Genomic DNA, 8548 nt, shown 5'->3' on the forward strand with positions numbered 1-8548 from the left:
CTCCTGGCCTGCGATGCTCCTCTGGGCTCCCTAGCTTGAAACATCAGGTTTGACATGGCTGCAGCAGTGACCGTATCCCCTTGTGTCATGTCACCATTTGTCCTGATGTAAGGGGAGCCGGACACCTCTGCGGCCAGTGATTAGCTGCAGCCATGTGAAACCCAATGTTTTCAACGAGGGAGCCCAGAGGAGCATCGTAGGCCAGAAGGAGAAGGAGCGGGGAGCCAGCACCAAAAACCCCTCATTCTTGCACAACCCTTTAGGGTAATCATAAGGATCCCATTATAAAAGAGATGCAGGCAGGCGACATATTAGTTGTCATGTATCATACGTGATGTATTGATGTCGTTTTCTGCTGTGTGCAGCCCCCTGAAGTTTCCTCATGCTCGTTATGATTCCCATACTATAGACACATAGCATGCAGAGGACCAGACATGTACACAGAAAGTGACAACTACAAGGACTTTTATTACTGCAGGTGGATGGGGGCTAGGTCCAATAATCTGCTATTTCAAACAGGTAGTGGTATGTCGGTGTGCCGGGTGATCTCATAAGCTGTCTCCCCCAACTTATTGGTCAGTTGGGGTTTGATGTAGCGATTTATGAGGAGGAGCTCTAGGAGCTGCCAGCAGTTCCTGTTGACGGCGGCCAGGTGCAGCAGTGTTAGGGAGCCCTTAGTCTGCGCGTTGATGTCTGCGCCATGCTGGAGCAGGAAGGAGGCGACTGCAGTGTTATTCCACTTGCAGGTGCTGTGCAGCGGGGTCCACCCATCTAGCGTCACCGCATGAACATCCACCCCCTTCGTGATCAGCTCCCACATTATCGCCAGGTGGCCGTTGTACGAGGCTCTGTGCAGTGGGGTGTAATGGTCTTCATCCGTCATGTTCACAAGATCTGGGTGGAGCGACAGGATTCTTTGCGTGGTTTGTAGCTGTCAGGATAGAATAACGAAAATATGAGTAAGGGTTCATTCACACGACTGTAATTCTGGGTCTGCATCCGTTCCGTAATTTTGCGGAATGGGTGCGGACCTATTCATTTCAATGGGGCTGCAAAAGATGAGGACAGTACACCGTGTGCTGTCCGCATCCGTTGTTCCGTTCCCAGGCCACGCAAAAAAGATAGAGCATGTCCTATTCTTGTCTGCAATTGAGGACGAGAATAGGCATTTCTATCATAGTGCCAGCCATGTGTGGTCCGCAATTTGCGGTCCGCAAAACACTTATGGTTGTGTGAATGCACTATAAACTGTGGAAATATCCAGTTCTAAGGCCACAACTGATCGGATGCAGACCCATTCATTTCAATGGATTGCAGATAAGAATAGGCATTTCTACAATAGCACAGGACCTGTGGAACGGGAAAGGGCAAGATGAACACAGACAGTGTCTGTGTTTTGTAAATGCGCGGTTTGCGGACCACAAAAATGGACAAAGTTGTGTGCACGGGACCTAAGGCCTCTTTCACACAGGCGAGATTTCCGCACGGGTGCAATGCGTGAGGTGAACGCATTGCACCCGCACTGAATCCGGACCTATTTGTTTCTATGGGGCTGTGCACATGAGCGGTGATTTTCACGCATCACTTGTGCGTTGCGTGAAAATTACAGCATGCTCTTTTGTGGGTTTTTCACGCAACGCAGGCCCCATAGAAGTGAATGGGGCTGCGTGAAAATCGCAAGCATCCGCAAGCAAGTGCGGATGCGGTGCGATTTTCACGCATGGTTGCTAGGAGATGATCGGGATGGGGACCTGATCATTATTATTTTCCTTTATAACATGGTTATAAGGGAAAATAATTGCATTCTTAATACAGAATGCTTAGTAAAATAGGGCTGGAGGGGTTAAAAATAAATAATAATAATTTAACTCACCTTAATCCACTTGTTTGCGCAGCCCGGCATCTCTTCTTTCTTCTTCTTTGCTGTACAGGAGGAAAAGGACCTGTGGTGACATCACTGCGCTCATCACATGGTCCATCACATGATCCATCACAGTAACTACCTTACTGTATGCGTGATTACGTGGCTGCCTGCTTCCAGGTGATATGAAAAATGGCTGCCTGTCTCTAGGTAATGCTATTATGTTGTTTATAAAGTTAACTATAAAAAAATAAAAATACAAACACAACACATACAGGGAGAACAATGCGAAATGTGCTTCTACATCGTCACTGACGAACATGATGAGAAGCTGCTGAAGGCAGTAATACTGTATGTATCTGTGCTCCATCACAAATGGCTATTCACCTGTTAGATATCTGGACATTAACAGAATGCCAGAGGTCACATGACACACAGGATTGAGGGTCACATGACTGACGCCATATTTAGTCCTATTCAGAACTCCTACAGGTGCTTTTTAGAGGACTAAAATGGGCCGTAGTTTTTTTTAAAATGATATATAAAAGGTCCGAGAGCAAAAAGTTAACCCCTGCACAACAAGTCAGGTCTTTAAAGATGGAGACCATTCCGGAGTGGAGTGAGCGCCATAGCTAGTGGGTGCCTGCTGTTTCACCCATGGCTGATGTCTGCGATGAGCGGTAATGCCGATCATAGATATTTAACCTCTCAGATGCCGTGGTCAAATGTGACCACGGCATCTGAGAAGCTGGAAACCTGGAAGCGAGCGCTTCACGTGCAGGTATGCCTAACCCCGGCGGAGATGCCCCTAAAAATAAAATAATAAAAGTTATATCCTACACTATATACCCCAAAATGGTTCCTAAAAAACCTACAACAAAAATCCCACAAAATAAAAAAAGAATTTAGAAGAAAAAATTAAAAAGTTATGACTGCTAGAACACAAAGGGGGAAAATATTATTGGTCCTTAAAGGGGTTGTCTCACTTCAGCAAATATAATTTATTATGTAGAGGAAGTTAATACAAGGCACTTAGAAATGTATTGTGATTGTCCATATTGCCTCCTTTGCTGGCTGGAATCATTTTTCCATCACATTATACACTGCTCGTTTCCATTGTTACGACCACCCTGCAATCCATCAGTGGTGGTCATGCTTGCACACTATAGGAAAAAGTGGCGGCCTCTCTGGTGGCCGGGATCGTGGAATTGCACATAGGCTGGTGCCACAGCCACAGGAACGAATCACAGCACAGCATTAATTTTGCAATATGCTGTCGAAACATGAAAGCAGTGCTGCGATCGGTTGCCCTTGGTTGGTCTGCCGGGGATTAGGCCGCCATTTACCACTGTATGAACTTACTCTGCTATTTTCCGCAGCAAAAAGTATTAACTCCTTGTGGTTGTCCTTCAGGTTCTCCTCCTGGGTCTGGTACCACTCATCGATCTTTTCCTCCTCATCTTCCTCAGACTCCCCTGGCCAATGGCTCTGGGTTCCTGTAGGAATCAGATGTCGGGGTTTCCAGTAGATCCAGCTGGTTAAAGTCATCTGGAAAGTAGTCGAGTTTTTTTTGAAGTTCAATCTCATCCTCGGTCATGTTGTCAGTGCCCGGATCCTGTGGGGAAGTGTCCTTCTCCTGCAAGGTGGTCATCTGAAAGACACTAGACATAAGGATCGGAAACGCCAAGTCTGGGAGCCCCCCCGGGCAACGCCTGGTCTGGGAGCCCCCCCGGGCAACGCCTGGTCTGGGATCCCCCCCGGGCAACGCCGGGTCTGGGAGCCAGCTCCAGAAGTTAAAGGGGTGACCCATAAAGCAAAACCTTGTCCTTCAGGTTCTCCTCCTGGGTCTGGTACCACTCCTCGATCTTTTCCTCCTCATCTTCCTCAGACTCCCCTGGCCAATGGCTCTGGGTTCCTGTAGGAATCAGATGTCGGGGTTTCCAGTAGATCCAGCTGGTTAAAGTCATCTGGAAAGTAGTCAAGTTTTTTTTGAAGTTCAATCTCATCCTCGGTCATGTTGTCAGTGCCCGGATCCTGTGGGGAAGTGTCCTTCTCCTGCAAGGTGGTCACCTGAAAGACACTAGACATAAGGATCGGAAACGCCGAGTCTGGGAGCCCCCCCTGGCAACGCCTGGTCTGGGATCCCCCCGGGCAACGCCGGGTCTGGGAGCCAGCTCCAGAAGTTAAAGGGGTGACCCATAAGCAAAACCGCTCCTGAGCCCTTCATGGAATCTAGCGTGCATTTTTAAAGGGGTATTCCACAGACAATCATAGCAAGCATAGATGGATCTAGGGGTGGGTTAGGGGCCCATCCCTGGAGGACACTAACCAACCAGATTTAAGCCTCATTCACACGTCCGTGTCTGTGCTCAAATCCATGAGCAGGTGGTCAGTGATGCATCCATGAAGGTTCGGTTTTGGGTCCGAGTGTCCGTTTTTTGCTGTCCGTGTTTCACTGACACTGAACAGCTGAAAAATAATTTTCAAAGCTTCTATTCCTAATGATCCGTGAAACACAGATGCAACATCGATGGCATCCATGGTTTTTGTGGACCCATAGACTATAATGGTCGTGATGGATCCGTGAACACGGACAAACTAGAGCATGCATCCATACTGAAAACACGGACCATGCTAAAACACCTATGTCTGAATACACACATTAAAATGAATGGGGAAGTGTGCTGTCCGTAGAGAACTCGTACAGGCACAGCACACGTCCGTGAAACACTGACGTGTCAATGAGACTTTAGGTTTTAACCATGGATCTCAGTATAACCCCCATACCAATCACCTGTCACTGCTGGGAGTTCTGCAAAAATCCCAGCGTGCATTCACACTAATAAGAGCCTGCAGCAATCACCATGCCTTCTGCTGCCAACACGTGACACCCACCTAACACAGGCAGAACCCACCAGCTTCCCATGCAAGACCCCTCCTCACCTTTCTGATTGTGCAGCGCCCCTTTTCCGCAGAGCATGATGGTTAAAACTACACTTCCCAGCATGCTTTGCTCTTCTTACGTCTTATGACGGCACCATGCGTCCCCCAATGAAGGATTCTGTATTACGCTCACTAGAGCCCAAACTGACCCGACGATGCCATTATGTTGTAGTACTGGTGGGCAGAACACTGTAAGTCCGTTCACGGAATGCTGGGAGTTGTAGTTTTGCCGGCAACTCCCAGCATGCATAGGTTTTCCCGCAAGCTTGCAGTGAGGGAGTGAGGTGGGTATTGCAACAGAGTTGGGTTTAGTCACTGTGTGTACAACTGTGTGTACTGTTACTTAAATGAACATGCTTGTTATTACATACAGTTAGGGAGTATGCTTAGTATTGTGTGGTATTGCGTCATGGGCCGATGTAATGGAGGCTGTGGTGGCCGGTCAGCATGCTGGGCAGGGGTCTACCTCACAGTCTTGTCTACTGCACTCATATACTGTAATTGTGATAGATCCAAACTGTCTGCTATTGCAGATGTTATCAACCACAAATCCCCCATAACAGTGTGTCATCCACAGATCCCCCATAATAGTGTTTCATCCACAGATCCCCCATCAATGTCATCCACAGATCCCCCATAACAGTGCATCATACACAGATCCCCCATAACAGTGCGTCATCCACAGATCCCCCATAACAGTGTGTCATCCACAGATCCCCCATAACAGTGTGTCATCCACAGATCCCCCATAACAGTGCATCATACACAGATCCCCCACAACAGTGTGTCATCCACAGATCCCCATAACAGTGTGTCATCCACAGATCTCCCATAACAGTGTGTCATCCACAGATCCCCCATAACAGTGTGTCATCCACAGATCCCCCATAACAGTGTGTCATCCACAGATCCCCCATAACAGTGTGTCATCCACAGATCCTCCATAACAGTGTGTCATCCACAGATCCCCCATAACAGTGTGTCATCCACAGATCCCCATAACAGTGTGTCATTCACTGATCCCCATAACAGTGTGTCATCTACAGATCCCCCATAACAGTGCATCATACACAGATCCCCCATAACAGTGTGTCATCCACAGATCCCCCATAACAGTGTGTCATCCAGAGATCACCCATAACAGTGTCATCCACAGATCCCCCATAACAGTGTGTCATAACAGATCCCCCATAACAGTGTAGATAGCAAAAATCACAGCAGCATATCCGGTGCGTCTGTTTATTGGAAGCCTAGAGTGCACACACAGATCCCCCATAACAGTGTGTCGTCCACAGATCCCCCATAAGGATCCATTCACACGTCCGGCTGGCACCCCCCATAGAACTGCCTATTCTTGTCTGCAATTGCGGACAAGAATAGAACATGTTCTATTTTTTTGAGGAGCCGCATCTCTTCCGGCCCCATAGAGAATGAATGGGTCCGCACCTGTTCCCGATATTGCGGAACGGATGCAGACCCATTTGCGGACGTGTGGATGGACCCTGACAGTGTGTCATCCATAGATCTCCCCTATTATAAGAATGTGTGTCCTGATGGCACAGATACAGTTGAAATCAGAACATGTGGGGGTGCAGACAGCTGTGTACTGGGGTTTGGATTTGGACCATGGTCTGCCTTTTTGGTACACCTGGTCTAGAGAATATATCTAGCACAATTAGGGAGGTGGTGCTGTGTGAGAAGGGAATACCTGGAGGGGACGGCACCCGAAAAGGGATTTAGAAGAGGCGCCATACTGTATTAATACAGTGACCAAGCCCTGCCCTCTGCTGGGGGGGGGATGGAAGGCAGCCTGCTGTGATCAGAAAGATGGAGAAAGAAAAAACATTCACTCATCAATAAAAATGGACAAGCAGAAGTATGATAAGTCACCAGCAATATTTATTCCTCAAGAAGTGGAGTGCATTGGAGGTGGACCAGAGATATTACGTGGTCTATTACAGTCTATTAGAATGTCCCCATGGCAGGTGCTGAATCTGATGGATCCAGTAAGAATTTGGAATCTGGAGAAGGGATACCCGTTATCAGGTACCAGTTGTAGGAAGCAATATCAGGTGCCCAGGCCTGGAGGAAGCCATGCAGATCAGATAAAGTCTTGTAGGCCTTCTAGCCTCAGAGGGTGAAAGTGTGTCCTCCACCTGTAGGTGATCTTCCTCATGTAAGTGGTTGGTGGACATAAGGCAGCCTGGCAGCTCTCTCCACTGATGCAGTCGCCAAGTTTTTTTTTTTGTGTAAATAAAGAGCAGAATTTTTGCAGATCAGGAGGTCCAGAGACTGACCCAGGTTCTACTCAGGGGGTTCAAGTGGAAGTCCAGCCCCAAAAAATAAGACTTATGGTGGTAACTGTGTGGTGCTGCACACGTATCGGTCTTGTCATTTCTGTTTATGTGCATGAAGTTGGATGGTGACCAAGATGGTGTCTTCCCATAGGTTGGGTTCTGAAAAGCAAATAGATATATGAACAAATGTAGCAGAGCTTAAAGGGTATTTCGGTGTGGTAAAAAGCCGGTCTGATGGGCTGCCAATCTTAGAAAACAGTCAAGGATGTTACTCACCTCCCTGATGTGATGATACCCAGACCGCGCTGTACTCCACCTCCTGCTTGTGTACCTGACATGGCAGGAAATAGGTGGAAATGCCGTTCTGCCAGTCAATGGATGATGGGAGTCATTGCTGCAGCCAGTGATTGGTGGAGCGGCATTCCCATCTATTTCCTGCCATGCTGAGTCCACAAGCAGAAAGTGAAGTGTAGTGGGGCCCGGTTACCATCAGACCAGGAGCGACAAGGTAATAGAGTAATATCCTTTATTGTTCTCAGACATTCCCAGCCCATTGGGCCGCCTTTGATGGCTCCGGAATACCCCTTTAGTTCCTTATTAAGGTCTTTGTGGCTGCATGCAGGGCCGGCGTCATAACCCGGCATCCCCGGGCAAGTGCCGGGGCCCAATGCTCCTGGGGGGGCCCACTGAGCTGCTATGAGCACTTCCATCAATACAGATGGGAGCTCTCACTGCTGTCATTTCACCTACGCAGTACCCCTTTGGTGGGCCCTCTGAGCTGCAGAGACTCAGAATACGCCCCCTCTACACAGGACACGCCCCCTCTACACAGGACATGCTGCCTGAGGAGAGAGACCGCAGGGCTGGAGCTGGAGCAGAGAAGTGTGAACACAGTCTGTGAGTGAGTCTGCACTGTGACTGGCTCTTGTCTTGGCTGCTTCATTCTATTTAGTGGTTTTACTGTTTCATTAAGCTGTTTGTCTCCATGACACCTGCCCCCCCCCCCCCCCCCATATCCTGTCCTATCTCATCCTCATGAAGCCCCTGCTGTCTCCTTTCCTCCCTCATGTATCCAGAGCTCCTGTTCCACCCTCCTATCTCCTATTTCTGCCCTGCACAGACCTCCTGCCACTACTTGTATGAATCCCCCTCAGAGCCCCTTCCACCTACTTGCTGTGTCCACCCCTCCTGTCCATCCAGGGCCCTTGTCTCACTCCTCTGCCTCTCATTATGGTGGCATCTGAACCGCATTCACCATAAGGACCTTCTAACGTCACATGGTCATGTGACTGTGCCCCCCACCCTGTACTGTGCCCCCCCACCCCGTACTGTGCCTCTTTATACCCTGCATTGTGCCCTTTTACCACACCCTGTGCAGTGCCCATAGTCATTCCCTGTACTGTGCCCTCTTATACCCTTTTATCCGGTCACTGTATGGTGGTTTTAT

At 48.7% G+C, this 8548-nt stretch overlaps 1 pseudogene; it reads right to left on the reverse strand.

Annotated features, from left to right (window-relative positions):
- Nucleotides 1-489: 489 nt before the first annotated feature.
- LOC120993911 lies at nt 490-3416 on the reverse strand (annotated as a pseudogene).
- Nucleotides 3417-8548: the final 5132 nt, after the last annotated feature.

Source organism: Bufo bufo, chromosome 3 (assembly GCF_905171765.1).
Source record: "Bufo bufo chromosome 3, aBufBuf1.1, whole genome shotgun sequence".
In the NCBI taxonomy this organism is placed as follows: Eukaryota; Metazoa; Chordata; class Amphibia; order Anura; family Bufonidae; genus Bufo; species Bufo bufo.